General features: G+C 50.8%; 1 protein-coding gene across 3 annotated transcripts in view; it reads left to right on the plus strand.

Annotated features, from left to right (window-relative positions):
- Positions 1–14,943: 14,943 nt before the first annotated feature.
- The window catches only part of LOC140396513 (ras-related protein Rap-1b), an 88,584-nt gene continuing 87,670 nt past the window's right edge, over positions 14,944–15,857 (plus strand). For all 3 annotated transcript variants that reach the window (XM_072485203.1, XM_072485204.1, XM_072485205.1), the window contains exon 1: positions 14,944–15,044. The gene's annotated coding sequence lies outside the window, so the exon portion shown is untranslated. The remainder of the gene's footprint in view (positions 15,045–15,857) is intronic.

The following is a 15,857-nucleotide window of genomic DNA, read 5'->3' on the forward strand; positions in this document are numbered from 1 at the left end:
ACGGAGACCGGCGCTTCCGTGATGGACGGCGCGGTTGTACATCCACGGCCCGTGGACCAGAGGATTCCCCCTCTGATGCATCCTGTGTCTCCATCTCGGAGTCAGAGTCTGCTGCCTCCGTCATGTCCGCGTCTCTATCTCCATTTGGTCCCGTAACGACCTGCGCAGGCTTCGAGTGAGGCACCAGTGGAAGATTTTGAGGACTACCTTCCCTTGTCTCTGGTCTTTGCGGCTGTTGAAATGAGCTCCGGGGGCGGGAATCTTTTGAAGGGATGATCTTCTGGACCGGACGTGGTCTACATGTTTTCGCTGGAGGCGACCCTGGGCTTGCACTTGGTAAGATATAGGGCCCGTTTGGCGAAAGATTACACCTGGAACCCATTGGACACCACCAGCAAAATTCCGCACGAATACTGGGTCACCGGGCACAAACTGCCGAATCGGACGATGCCGAGACAATCCCTGTCCCTGCCGTTCTTGTGTGCGGCGTACTTTTGCGCCAATGTCCGGGAAAACCATACTAAGGCGGGTGCGGAGTCTCCGGCCCATTAGGAGTTCTGCGGGAGCTACCCCAGCCACTGCATGGAGGGGGGTGGTCCTGTACGCAAACAAAAAGCGAGCCAGTCTCGTGCCCATTGATCCGGAAGACTGCTTCTTTAGGCCTCTTTTGAATGTCTGCACTGCACGCTCTGCCAACCCATTTGAAGCCGGGTGGTAAGGGGCCGTGCGGATATGGCGGATGCCGTTCATCTTTGTAAACCTAGCAAACTCCTCACTCGTGAATGGAGTGCCATTATCCGTGACCAGCACCTCGGGGAGGCCATGCATACTAAACGATAAACGCATCTTTTCAATTGTTGCGCAGGACGTTGTCCCCTGCATCTTATGCACCTCCAGCCATTTGGACTGGGCGTCAATTAGTAGAAGGAACATGGATCCTTGAAAAGGGCCTGCGAAATCTGCATGCAAGCGTGCCCAAGGCCGTTCTGGCCATTCCCAGTGATGTAGGGGCGCGGCCGGCGGAAGCTTCTGATGCTCCTGGCAAATGGAGCAGTTTTGGGCCACCTTCTCAATGTCGGTGTCGAGGCCTGGCCACCAGATATAACTCCGGGCCAACATTTTCATCTTGGTCACGCCTGGATGCCCATTGTGCAAGTCTGATAATATCAGCTCCTGGCCTTTTTCCGGGACAATCACACGCGTCCCCCACAAGAGGATGCCGTCTTCCACGCTGAACTCTGACAGCTTGGAGGAAAATGCCCACAACTCGCCTGGGAGCTGTCTATGCTGCCCACCATACAGGACTATGTGCCGAACCTTTGACAGGACTGGCTCCGTCTGGGTCCACTCACGGATCTGTGATGCCGTGACAGGCAAGGTGTCCATAAAATTTAGGGTTGCAACCACCTCACCGGTCGTGGGGGTCGACATGGGGCCGGTCGATAACGGCAATCGGCTCAGTGCGTCGGCATTTGCTATCTGCGTACCTGGTTTGTGCTCCAGAAAATACTCATATGCAGCAAGCAACAAAGCCCAGTGCTGGATCCGTGCAGAAGCAATGGGCGGTATTGGCTTATCCTCTCTGAAGAGTCCCAGCAGGGGCTTATGATCAGTCACGATAGTGAAATGGCGGCCGTACACATACTGGTGGAAGCGTTTCACCGCGAAAACCACTGCCAGGCCCTCCTTCTCGATCTGCGCGTACTTTTTCTCCGCTGCAGTCAATGTGCGGGAGGCGAAAGCTATCGGTCGCTCGGCCCCATTTTCCATCTAGTGGGACAGGACGGCCCCAATACCATACGGGGATGCATCACATGTGACGAGCAAAGGCTTTCCCGGAGCATAGTGGGTTAGTAACCCAGACGATGACAATTGTTGCTTTACCCGCCGGAAAGCGGTTTCTTGCGGCTGACTCCAAACCCAGGTGTGATTTTTCTTTAGCAGCAGGTGCAAAGGGGCCAGCGTAGTTGCCAGATTGGGGAGGAACTTCCCGTAATAGTTTACGAGACCGAGAAAAGAACGAAGATGCGAAGTGTCAGTCGGGGTGGGGGCATGTTGAATTGCACGCACCTTCTCTGCGATGGGGTGCAGACCCTCGCGGTCCACCCGATAACCTAGGTAGACTACTTCTTTTGCCTGAAATACGCACTTTGTGCGACGTAAACGGACTCCAGCCTCCGAAAGGCGTCTAAGGACAGCCTCCAGATTTTCCAAATGTTCTTGCTCCGACGTCCCTGTAATCAATACGTCATCTAGGTAGACAGCCACACGTGGTAAACCTCTCAAAATGCCCTCCATAACACGTTGAAAAATTGCGCAGGCAGAGGATACTCCAAAGGGCAACCGTGTATATTCATACAGGCCCCGGTGTGTATTAATTGTTACACATGGTCGGGAGGCAGGGTCCAGCTCCAACTGCAGGTAGGCGTGACTCATATCTAATTTTGTGAATGAGAGTCCACCTGCAAGTTTCGCGTAGAGATCCTCTATGCGAGGCATTGGGTATCGGTCGAGTTGGGAAACTGTATTCACTGTAAGTTTATAGTCGCCACACAAGCGAACTGCGGCATCTGGCTTCATTACAGGTACAATTGGTGCTACCCAGTCAGCAAAACGGATGGGCCTGATAATACCCAAACTCTCCAAACGAGTGAGCTCCCCTTTTACCTTCTCGAGCAAGGCGTAAGGCACTGGGCGCGCCCGGAAATAGCGCGGCGTGGCTCCTGGTTCAACTTGGATACGGGCTACGGCCCCTTTTATTTTCCCCAAACCAGGCTGGAATACATCTGGGTATCGTCCTAGCACCTCAGTCAACCCTCCAGAAACTGTTTGGAGGATGTGCTGCCACTGCAACCGCAAATGGCGCAACCAGTCCCGACCCAACAGGCTGGGCCCATGGCCGTGCACCACGATAAGTGGGAAACACCCCTCCTGGCGTCCATCGACAACAGGGGTCATTGTACTTCCTGCAATGTCCAGTGGTTCCCCCGTGTAGGTGGCCAACCTGGTCTGTGAGTCAGTTAATGTAAGGGTCTGTATACCCTGCTTGATGCGGTCGAATGTTCTCTGGGCGATCACGGAGACCGCTGCGCCAGTATCCAACTCCATCTCCAGCGGTGGCCATTGACGCGTACTGTCACCTTAATGGGGGCCACACGGGGAGCTGCCACACAATGCAGCTGCAGGCAGTCGTCCTCCGTCTCCACGTCCTCAGGAGTGGTCGCCGCAGGTTCATCCACATGGAAAGTACGGCCCCTGGGCTGGTCCCAATTTCGGTCGGAACGACGGCGCCTCTGGCGTCCCCAGGACCGCCGTCCGCGACGGGATCGGCGCCTACAAGTCTGACACGGACATGGCTCCTCATCCATTGGCTCTGGAGAAGGCTCCCTTCGGGGAGGAATGTCCGATGACCACTGGCGTCGGTCCGGACGTTGCCTCGCCCAAGGTACCGCAGGAGTGCGGGGGGACGTTTTTGGGCGGAAAGTGTTGCGCCCCAAGGCATGCACTTCCATTCCCTGTAGCTCCTGTACTCCTCGCTCTGCACTCTCTCAGGACAAGACTATTTGTATTGCCTGTTGAAAAGTCAATGTTGGCTCCGCTAACAACTTTCTCTGGGTTGCTGCATTGTTAATACCGCAAACCAAACGGTCGCGTAACATTTCTGACAAGGTCTCACCATAGTCACAGTATTCCGCAATCCAGCATAGCCTGGATAAAAAAAATCGGCAAGGGATTCTCCAGGGGTCCTCTCAGCGGTATTAAACCGGTAACGCTGGACTATCGTGGACGGGGTTGGGTTAAAGTGTTGCCCCACTATATTCACAAGTTCGTCAAACGTTTTGGTGTCCGGCGCAGCTAGGTACGTAAGGCTCCTAATCACCCCAAACGTATGCGGGCCGCAGGCAGTGAGCAATATGACCACCTGGCGCTCGTTTTCAGTGATATTGTTTGCCCAGAAATAGTAACACATCCGTTGTGTGTACTGGTTCCAGCTTTCCAGCGCAGCATCAAAAACATCCAAACGTCCGTACAGAGGCATGGTATAATAGAAAACAACTTCCAACCTGTATCCAACAAAAATCCAGGGAGGTGGCTTCAGCAGTGTAGACAGCTATTCACTTTTACCTTCGTCGCCAGTTTTGTAAGGGCCACGAAGAATCCAGCACAAGTTTTAAGGATAAAAAGTATTAACATTTATTTACTATAACAATATATACATAACAGTAGCAGTAACTTCCCTTGCTACCTTCTCCTTCCTGCTGGTTCCTGAACTGGCCAACTTATTTATACTAGGAGTTTCTCCGCCCCCCTCATTGGGGAAGTTCATACTCCCACAGGATTGTGGGATAGTCATTAGTCCCCAGCCAATCGTAAGTAGGCAGGTTATAACAGCATTCCACACCCTTTCTACTCTCTGAGTAAAGAACCTACCTCTGACATCTGTCTTATATCTATCTCCCCTCAACTTAAAGCTATGTCCCCTCATGCTAGACAACACCATCCGAGGAAGAAGGCTCTCACTGTCCACCCTAACCAATCCTCTGATCATCATGTATGCCTCAATTAAGTCACCTCTTAACCTTCTTCTCTCTAATGAAAACAGCCTCAAGTCCCTCAGCCTTTCCACATAAGATCTTCCCTCCATAACCAGGCAACATTCTGGTAAATCTCCTCTGCACCCTTTCCAATGCTTCCACATCCTTCCTATAATGCGGCGACCAGAATTGCACGCAATACTCCAAATGCGGCCGCACCAGAGTTTAGTACAGCTGCAACATGACATCATGGCTCCGGAACTCAATCCCTCTACCAATAAAAGCTAACACACCGTACGCCTTCTTAACAACCCTCTCAACTTGGGTGGCAACTTTCAGGGATCTATGTACATGGACACCGAGATCTCTCTGCTCATCCACACTGCCAAGAATCTTACCATTAGCCCAGTATTCTTTCTTCCTGTTATTCCTTCCAAAATGAATCACCTCACACTTTTCTGCATTAAACTCCATTTGCCACCTCTCAGCCCAGCGCTGCAGCTTATCTATGTCCCTCTGTAACTTATAACATCCTTCCGCACTGTCCACAACTCCACCGACTTTAGTGTCATCTGCAAATTTACTCACCCATCCTTCTACGCCCTCCTCCAGGTCATTTATAAAAATGACAAACAGCAGTGGCCCCAAAACAGATCCTTGTGGTACACCACTAGTAACTGGACTCCAGTCTGAACATTTCCCATCAACCACCACCCTTTGTCTTCTTCCAGCTCGCCAATTTCTGATCCAATTAAATTTTCTCTTCCCATCTTCAGTCGAATTGAAAAGTGATGCATGGCAAAACCGGTTGTTTTGCCATTTACAATGGCAAAACTAGTAGATTGCAACAAACTTAATTAACCCGCCTGAACTGATAAGAACAATCACATATCTAACGCTGTTACAAAGTGTGTACCATCCAAAATCTAACTGATGGACAAAGAACAAAGATGACAGAGATTTAAAATGCCTTGATCACACATTCTAAACTCTGAATGAATGTTACATATAAACAATATGTAATCAACATTTGAGTTTAGGGTGCAAATGAGACCATTGAACAGCATATAACTGCCGTAATACAGCTTGAAGAATCATGTGAATTTGGAAAGCTAAAAGATGATCTGATTAAAGATAGATTAATTTTAGGCATCTAAGGCCCTTCAGTGAGAGCAATTCTATTGAAAGATGAGGAACTGATGCTAAAGAAAGCGTTAGACATGTGTTAAAATGGATAAATTGTGAAACATCAACTAGCGCATATGTATGGCAAAATACATTGTGCTGAGAGACAGCCCAAGCTGAAAGAGCAGAGCAATCGCATACAAAGGACAGGATACAAATACTGTGCAGGACAGCATGCACAGGAAAAGAAGGATTATCCAGCATGGGGTAAGCAATGTTTTAACTGCAAGAAGCAGAATCACTTCGCACACAAGTGTTTGGCTAGAAAGAAGCAAAACAAGCCTATACAGAAAGCCATGGGAGAGGTGTCAGCCGACGGAACGATACACGTTACATCAGGATGGTTCTGTTAAATCCATACGCAACAAGTGGTTTGTAACTGTTACAATTCTGACTATAGAGGGACAGTATCAAGCAAACAAAAAGGGCCAGATAGAAACTGGACATCATGCAGCATCATGCAGGTCTGTGTGAAGTGGCTCAACATGGTGATGTAAAAATGAAACACTGAAAAATAAGGCTGAGGCTATGTGATGTCATGATTCTCAGACCGCGAGGACAAATTAGTCTGAGGGTCCATTGCACTGGCAAGAAGGAAGATCTAGAGTTCCAGATCAAAGATGGAGCAAAACAGCCACGCATTTCATCTAAATCTTGGGCTGGTAACACTGAATGTGTCAAGAGAGAAAGGGCACAAATGGGCAGAAGACCCCAGAGAGAGAGAAAGAGAGAGACAATGTTCAAGTAAACCACAAGATGGTTGCTGACCACTTCAGTGCAATGAAGTGCATAGGCTCAAGTTAAATGAAGCAGTTCTTCAGCAAAATCTTCACATCAGAACTGAACTGGAAGATTTGAAGGGCAATGTTCCAGCAGAGTTTGTACCGGGGAAAATGCACGATAAACTGAAATTTTCAATGAACCAAGCTGTGTGAGATGAAAACAAACAGATTTCGGGGACGACACAAAGATACCAGGTGGAAATAATGACCCTTAATTCCACAGTTGGCTATTCAAAGCAGGAGTTGAAAAAACTCCAGCAGGTGAAAAGCCAGGCAAAATGGAAGGCAGAAAAGGCACACAAAGAAGTTGAAATCTTGAAAGACTCCTTGAAAAAATCATGTAGTCATCAAAAAACATGAGGATCCAGTCAAGGTACAAACTTTCAACAGGAATTAGCCCACATGTAACCTTGGGACGCGTAGAGAAATTGTCAGCTCAAACGTATGTGGTGGAAGTGATCCACTAAATATACCAATGCAACTGTAGGCATATATGATCACCTAGTCAAGCTGTTCCTTCACTGAAATTAGATGGTCGGGAAGAAGTGATCACGACAGCTGTACAGTGTACAAAACTACCATCAATTACAGTGGTCCATGAGTCCCCAACAACCGAAATGGAACAATAACAATCACCAAGGCAACAAGGACCACGGGAATGACACTCTCCAGACAAGGAACATCACCAGAGAAAAACAGCCAATGCTAATGCGCAGGCATTCCAAAATGTGACCTGCGTGGTTTAAAGGCGGTGGCCGTAATTTTACAGCATTGAAATCTCTGTTCACATCAGCGGCACTGGAAGATCCTGCTGCCTTAACGTGCTGGAGAATTCTGGCTCCTGTGTGAAATGCATTTGTACTGACTGACGAGGAGAACAAACGGATGTCAATACATGGGAACTGTGGGTCAACAGTGGGTAAGTTGTGTAATTCACAGTCACACAAGGTCATGCATGCAAATGTATCTTTTGTTTGCTATGAAAAAGGGGATGTTTGGGTTTTGAAAATGCAGTCTTACTGAATGTACTGCCTAGCTTGCCATAGTCAGTAACAACCTGAAAGGCACAAGCCAGGCTGAATACAGCTCCACCTTATCAACAGAACATTCAAACTGTAACCCAAAACGCAAATCATAAGCATCAGGAAGGAACGGGGTGACACACTGGCATAGTGCCAGCACTGCTGCCTCACAATGCCAGGGTCTTTGGGTGACTGTGAGGAGTTTGCACATTCTCCCCGTGTCTGCTTGGCTTTCCTCCAGGTGCTCTGGTTTCTTCCCACCATTCAAAGATGTGCAGATTAGATGGGGTTATGGGGATAGGGCGGGGGAGTGTGCCTAGGTAGGGTGCTCTTTCTCCCACAAGAGGAAACATCCTTTCCACATCCACTCTGTCAAGTCCCCTCAAGAACTTTACATGTTTCAATCAAGTCTTACTTTTCTAGACTCCAGTGGATACATGCTTAGTGTCATGGGAGAGTCCCTTTAAGAAAAGTGTGTTTAATCAAATGGCTGTAGTGATGTCACTGTGTGGGTGGAGCTGGAATGTGATTCTGGTTTTTACTTTCGTTTTGAGCTGGAAGCTTTTTTTGGCTCTGTGTTTTAGTTTTGCTTTCAGTTGGAGAGCTGCATTCAAACCAAGCAGATGTATACTGGTCTCTCTGTATGTTAAACAAGGTGTTTAGATCACTTGATAATTTAAAAGTGGTAACTGTTCTCTGTAGAGAATTCAAACCTACTCTCTTTGTTGAGAAGTGTTTTGGCTTATGGATGTTGTTAGGAAAGTTACTAAGGGTTACCTAGAGAGTACTGTATCTTTTTGGGGTGTTATCAGTGTTGGTAGTTGGTAAGATGTTTACTGTAGGTTCATAAAATAATAACTGGATTCAGAGAATAAATATTGTTTTGTTTTAAAAATACTTCAGATCTCTGTTGCATCATACCTGTAAAGTGGGCCCTTGTACTCCCCATAACCAAAATCGATAAACAGTTGTGGGTCAGGTGACTGTCGAGACACTTTGGCGTTCTCTAAACCCTGGCCCATAATATTAGCATATCCAGCCTTTCCTCATAAAATAACCTGCCTATTCTAGAAGATTTCTGTGGTATAAGGATCTGGCACACATTGGGTTAATGTGGGACTACGTATAGTTGTGAGTATTAAGAATTGGGGAAAATTAAAATTAAAAAACAAAGTGTTATAACCTGCCTACTTACCATTGGCTGGGGACTAATGACTATCCCACAATCCTGTGGGAGTATGAGCTTCCCCAATGAGGGGGGCGGAGAAACCACTAGTAAACTCCGAGTATAAATAAAGCTGGCCAGTTCAGGAACCAGCAGGAAGGAGTATGTAGCAAGGGAGGTTACTGCTACTGTTATGTATATATGTTATAGTAAATAAATGTTATTACTTTGTATCCTTAAAACTCGTGCTGGATTCTTCGTGGCCCTCACAAAACTGGCGATGAAGGTTAAAGTGAATAGCTGTCTACACTGCTGAAGCCACCTCCCTGGATTTTTGTTGGATACATGTTGGAAGTTGTTTTCTATTAGACCATGCCTCTGTACGGACGTTTGGATGTTTTTGATGCTGCGCTGGAAAGCTGGAACCAGTACACACAACGGATGCGTTACTATTTCCGGGCAAACAATATCACCGAAAACGAGCACCAGGTGGTCATATTGCTCACCGCCTGCGGCCCGCATACGTTTGGGGTGATTAGGAGCCTTACGTACCCAGCTGCGCCGGACACCAAAACGTTTGATGAACTTGTGAATATAGTGGGGCAACATTTTAACCCAACCCCATCCACGATAGTCCAGCGTTACTGGTTTAATACCGCTGAGAGGACCCCTGGAGAATCCCTTGCCGATTTTCTATCCAGGCTACGCAGGATTGCGGAGTACTGTGACTATGGTGAGACCTTGTCAGAAATGTTACGCTACCGTTTGGTTTGCGGTATTAACAATGCGGTCACCCAGAGAAAGTTGTTAGCGGAGCCAACATTGACTTTTCAACAGGCCATTCAAATAGTATTGTCCCGAGAGAGCGCAGAGCGAGGAGTACAGGAGCTACAGGGAATGGAAGTGCATGCCTTGGGGCGCAACCCCTTCCGAAAACATTCCCCCGCACTCCTGCGGTACCTTGGGCGGGGCAACGTCCGGACCGACGCCAGTGGCCGTCGGACATTCCTCCCCGAAGGGAGCCTTCTCCAGAGCCAATGGATGAGGAGCCATGTCCGTGTCAGACTTGTAGGCGCCGACCCCGTCGCGGACGGCGGTCCTGGGGACGCCAGAGGCGCCGTCGTTCCGACCGAAACTGGGACCAGCCAGGGGCCGTAACTGGGACCAGCCCAGAGGCCGTACCTTCCATGTGGATGAACATGCGGCGACTACCCCCGAGGACGTGGAGACGGAGGACGACTGCCTGCAGCTGCATTGTGTGGCAGCTCCCCGTGTGGCCCCCATTAAGGTGACAGTACGGGTCAATGGCCACCCGCTTGAGATGGAGTTGGATACTGGCGCAGCGGTCTCCGTGATCGCCCAGAGGACATTCGACCGCATCAAGCAGGGTATACAGACCCTTACATTAACCGACTCACAGGCCAGGTTGGCCACCTGCACGGTGGAACCACTGGACATTGCAGGAACTACAATGACCCCTGTTGTCTATGGACGCCAGGAGGGGCGTTTCCCACTTATCGTGGTGCGCGGCCATGGGCCCAGCCTGTCGGGTCGGGACTGGTTGCGCCATTTGCGGTTGCAATGGCAGCACATCCTCCAAACAGTTTCTGAAGGGTTGACTGAGGTGCTAGGACGATACCCAGATGTATTCCAGCCTGGTTTGGGGAAAATAAAAGGGGCCGTAGCCCATATCCAAGTTGAACCAGGAGCCACGCCGCGCTATTTCCGGGCGCGCCCAGTGCCTTACGCCTTGCTTGAGAAGGTAGAAGGGGAGCTCACTCGTTTGGAGAGTTTGGGTATTATCAGGCCCGTCTGTTTTGCTGACTGGGCAGCACCAACTGTACCTGTAATGAAGCCAGATGCCACAGTTCGCTTGTGTGGCGACTATAAACTTACAGTGAATACGGTTTCCCGACTCGACCGATATCCAATGCCTTGCATAGAGGATCTCTACGCAAAACTTGCAGGTGGACTCTCATTCACAAAATTAGATATGAGTCACGCCTACCTGCAGTTGGAGCTGGACCCTGCCTACCGATCATATGTAACGATTAATACACACCGGGGCCTGTATGAATATACACGGTTGCCCTTTGGAGTATCCTCTGCCTGCGCAATTTTTCAACGTGTTATGGAGGGCATTTTGAGAGGTTTACCACGTGTGGCTGTCTACCTAGATGACGTTTTGATTACAGGGACGTCGGAGCAGGAACATTTGGAAAATCTGGAGGCTGTCCTTAGACGCCTTTCGGAGGCTGGAGTCCGTTTACGTCGCACAAAGTGCGTATTTCAGGCAAAGGAAGTAGTCTACCTAGGTTATCGGGTGGACCGCGAAGGTCTGCACCCCGTCGCAGAGAAGGTGCGTGCAATTCAACATGCCCCCGCCCCGACTGACACTTCGCATCTTCGTTCTTTTCTCGGTCTCGTAAACTATTACGGGAAGTTCCTCCCCAATCTGGCAACTACGCTGGCCCCTTTGCACCTTCTGCTAAAGAAAAATCACACCTGGGTTTGGGATCAGCCGCAAGAAACCGCTTTCCGGTGGGTAAAGCAACAATTGTCGTTGTCTGGGTTACTAACTCACTATGATCCTGGAAAGCCTTTGCTCGTCACATGTGATGCATCCCCGTATGGTATTGGGGCCGTCCTGTCCCACAAGATGGAGAACGGGGCCGAATGACCAATAGCTTTCGCCTCCCGCACATTGACTGCAGCGGAGAAAAAGTACACGCAGATCGAGAAGGAGGGCCTGGTAGTGGTTTTTGCGGTGAAACGCTTCCACCATAACGTGTACGGCCGCCATTTCACTATCGTGACTGATCATAATCCCCTGCTGGGACTTTTCAGAGAGGATAAGCCAAAACCGCCCATTGCTTCTGCACGGATCCAGTGCTGGGCTTTGTTGCTTGCTGCATACAAGTATTCTCTGGAGCACAAACCAGGGTCGCAGATAGCAAATGCCGACGCACTGAGCCGATTGCCTTTATCGACCGGCCCCATGTCGACCCCCACGACCGGTGAGGTGGTTGCAACCCTAAATTTTATGGACACCTTGCCTGTCACGGCATCACAGATCCATGAGTGGACCTAGACGGAGCCAGTCCTGTCAAAGGTTCGGCACATAGTCCTGTATGGTGGGCAGCATAGACAGCTCCCAGGCGAGTTGTGGGCATTTTCCTCCAAGCTGTCAGAATTCAGCGTGGAAGACGGCATCCTCTTGTGGGGGACGTGTGTGATTGTCCCGGAAAAAGGCCAGGAGCTGATACTATCAGACTTGCACAATGGGCATCCAGGCGTGACCAAAATGAAAATGTTGGCCCGGAGTTATGTCTGGTGGCCAGGGCTCGACACCGACATTGGGAAGGTGGCCCAAAACTGCTCCATTTGCCAGGAGCATCAGAAGCTTCCGCCGGACGCGCCCCTACATCACTGGGAATGGCCAGGGCGGCCTTGGGCACGCTTGCATGCAGATTTCGCAGGCCTTTTTCAAGGATCCATGTTCCTTCTACTAATTGACGCCCAGTCCAAATGGCTAGAGGTGCATAAGATGCAGGGGACAACGTCCTGTGCAACAATTGAAAAGGTGTGTTTATCGTTTAGTACGCATGGCCTCCCCGAGGTGCTGGTCACGGATAACGGCACTCCATTCACGAGTGACGAGTTTGCGAGGTTCACGAATTTGAACGGCATCCGCCATATCCGCACTGCCCCTTACCACCCGGCTTCAAATGGGTTGGCAGAGCGCGCAGTGCAGACATTCAAAAGAGGCCTAAAGAAGCAGTCTTCCGGATCAATGGACACGAGACTGGCTCGTTTTTTGTTTACGTACAGAACCACCCCCCATGAAGTGACTGGGGTAGCTCCCGCAGAACTCTTAATGGTCCGGAGACTTCGCACCCGCCTTAGTATGGTTTTGCCGGACATTGGCGCAAAAGTACGCCGCACACAAGAACGGCAGGGACAGGGATTTTCTCGGCATCGGCCGATTCGGCAGTTTGCGCCCGGTGACCCAGTGTTAGTTCGGAATTTTGCTGGTGGTTCACAATGGGTTCCTGGTGTAATTTTTCGCCAAACGGGCCCTATATCTTACCAAGTGCAAGCCCAGGGCCGTCTCCAGCGCAAACATGTAGACCACTTCGGTCCAGAAGACCATCCCCTCAAAAGATTCCCCGCCCCCGGAGCTCATTTCAACAGCCGCAGAGACCAGAGACAAGGGAAGGTAGTCCTCACAATCTTCCACTGGTGCCTCACTCGAAGCCTGCGCAGGTCATTACGGGACCGAATGGAGATAGAGACGCTGACATGACGGAGGCAGCAGACTCTGACTCCGAGATGGAGACACAGGATGCATCAGAGGGGGAATCCTCGGGTCCACGGGCCGTGGACGTACAACCGCGCCGTTCATCACGGAAGCGCCGGTCTCCGTCTCGTTACACGCCGCCTGATCCAGCGCCGCGTGCAAATGGTGTCCGGCCTGCGGCCAAACGAGTCCGACGCCCTCCTTCGCCAGGGTCTTCGGTGGATTCCTTGGACTTTGGGGGGAGGGTTGTTATAACCTGCCTACTTACCATTGGCTGGGGACTAATGACTATCCCACAATCCTGTGGGAGTATGAGCTTCCCCAATGAGGGGGGGGCGGAGAAACCACTAGTAAACTCCTAGTATAAATAAAGCTGGTCAGTTCAGGAACCAGCAGGAAGGAGTATGTAGCAAGGGAAGTTACGCTACTGTTATGTATATATGTTATAGTAAATAAATGTTATTACTTTGTATCCTTAAAACTCGTGCTGGATTCTTCGTGGCCCTTACAAAAGAAAGTAAAACAGATGTCTGCAGAAATGATGAGATGCAAATTTGCCTATCAATGGGAAACACACGTTTTGGGGTGAGACCCACGCCACATGGGGAGAATATGCAAACTCCAGACAGGGCCAGGATCCATCCTCACAGCATACTCACAGACGTATGCCAATCGAAAAGTAACATGTTCATTACCCGATTGCACGAATCTTGACTATCAGACTATCTTTTTTACATTGCCACCATTTTTAAAAGTCAATCAATTAAAGTGCACAAAGAAAATTTTCCTCAATTGTTGCTGGCAGCAGAGTCCTGGAAATTCATCTTTAATACCTACAGGCTTTGTGACAAATCTGCTGGGTAACCACTGTTAAGGAGGAAATGGATAGGTAGGTAGATAGATAGGTAGGTAGATAGATAGATGTAGTGAAGTAGAGATACGTACAAATACAGCAAGAGAGACATAATAGGGAGCATCTGGCATCTGCAGATAGTGAGAGAGATGAACATAGAAAAATAGGTATTGTGATACACAGGGAGATACAAAATGAGAAATATATGTAAAGAAAGATCAATAGAGAGAAAGTATGGGGATGGGTAGAGTGACAGGAGGTGAACAGAGAGATGGATGGAATGAGGGGTGGAGAGGAGATGGATAGAATGAGAGGGCTATGAGGGGCATAGACAGAGTGGATAGTCAGAGACTTTTTCCCAGGGTAGAGGGGTCAATTACTCGGGGGCATAGGTTTAAGGTGAGAGGGGCAAGTTTTAGAGATGTACGAGGTAAGTTTTTTTACACAGAGGATAGTGGGTGCCTGGAACCCGTTGCCGGAGGTGGTGGTGGAAGCAGGGACGATAGTGATGTTTAAGGGGCATCGTGACAAATCCATGAATAGAGGGATACGGACCTCGGAAGTGTAGAATGATTTAGTTTAGAAGGGCGGCATAGTCGGCGTATGCTTGGAGGGCCGAAGGACTGTTTCTGTGCTGTATTTGTCTTTGTTCTTTGTGTGGAGAGGAGATAGAGAGGATGAAAGGGTGTTAACAGAAAGACGGATAGACTGAGAAGGAGTGAATCCAGAGATGGTTAGAATGAGAGCGATGAAGAGAATGAGACAGGTGGAGAGGAGATGGAGAGAATGAGAGGGCTGAAGAGAGAGATGGGGAGAATGAGAGGGGGTGAAGATAGAAATGGAGAGAATAGGAGGGGGTGAACAGAGAGATGGAGAGATTGGGATGGGATGAAGAGTGATGGAGAGAATGAGAGGACGTGACCAGAGAGACGGATAGGACAGAGATGGAGAGAATGAGAGGGGTTGAAGAGAGCGATGGAGAGAATGATAGCGGGTGAAGAGAGAGATGGAGAGAATGAGATGGGGTGAGAGGTAGATGGAGAGAATGAGAGGTGATGAAGAGAGAGATGGAGAGATGGGGATGTGTGGAGAGCGCCTGCGTCAGGCGGCGCTGACGGAAGCGGGAGCGCCTCGAGCGGCCGGCGCCCGCCCACAAGATCAGAGCGAGAGACGGACAGCCGCCCAGAGCCCGGGACCGAGCGGTGAGTGTTGGCACGGCAACTCCGCAGGGAGCCGAGCTTTCTCTGGAAATCCCGGTTTAAAGTGTTCCGGGGAAGGGTGGGGAGGGTGGGGAGGGTGCAGGGGTGAGGGGGAGGATGCGGTGCGGTGGGGTGGGGGCCGCTGCCGGAAGATGGAGGAGCGGAGTCCGCCCCCGGTCGCAGCGCAGCTGCTGCCGGTCGGACCGCCCGCCCTGAGGAACCGTTACTGCCGAGCGGCCCGGCCGGAGCCGGGGGAGGGAGAACAACAACCTTAACACCCCCCCGCCCAACATCCCACCCCCAAACATCCCCCCCAACGCCCCCCCCCCCCCACATTCCCCCCCCCCCCCCAACATTCCCCCCCCCCACATTCCCCCCCCCCCCCCCACATTCCGCCCCCCCCAACACCCCCCCCACCCGACAACCCCAACACCCCCCCCACAACCCCAACACCCCCCCCCTGACAACCCCAACACCCCCCCCTGACAACCCCAACACCCCCCCCACAACCCCAACACCCCCCCCACAACCCCAACACCCCCCCACAACCCCAACACCCCCCCACAACCCCAACACCCCCCCACAACCCCAACAACCCCCCCACAACCCCAACACCCCCCCACAACCCCAACACCCCCCCACAACCCCAACAACCCCCCCACAACCCCAACAACCCCCCCACAACCCCAACACCCCCCCCTGACAACCCCAACACCCCCCCCCGACAACCCCAACACCACCCCCGACAACCCCAACACCCCCCCCGCCCGCCTGACACCCCCCCGCCTGCCCGACACCCCCCCCCCGCCCGCCCGA

Source organism: Scyliorhinus torazame, chromosome 19, assembly GCF_047496885.1.
Source record: "Scyliorhinus torazame isolate Kashiwa2021f chromosome 19, sScyTor2.1, whole genome shotgun sequence".
Taxonomy (NCBI): Eukaryota; Metazoa; Chordata; class Chondrichthyes; order Carcharhiniformes; family Scyliorhinidae; genus Scyliorhinus; species Scyliorhinus torazame.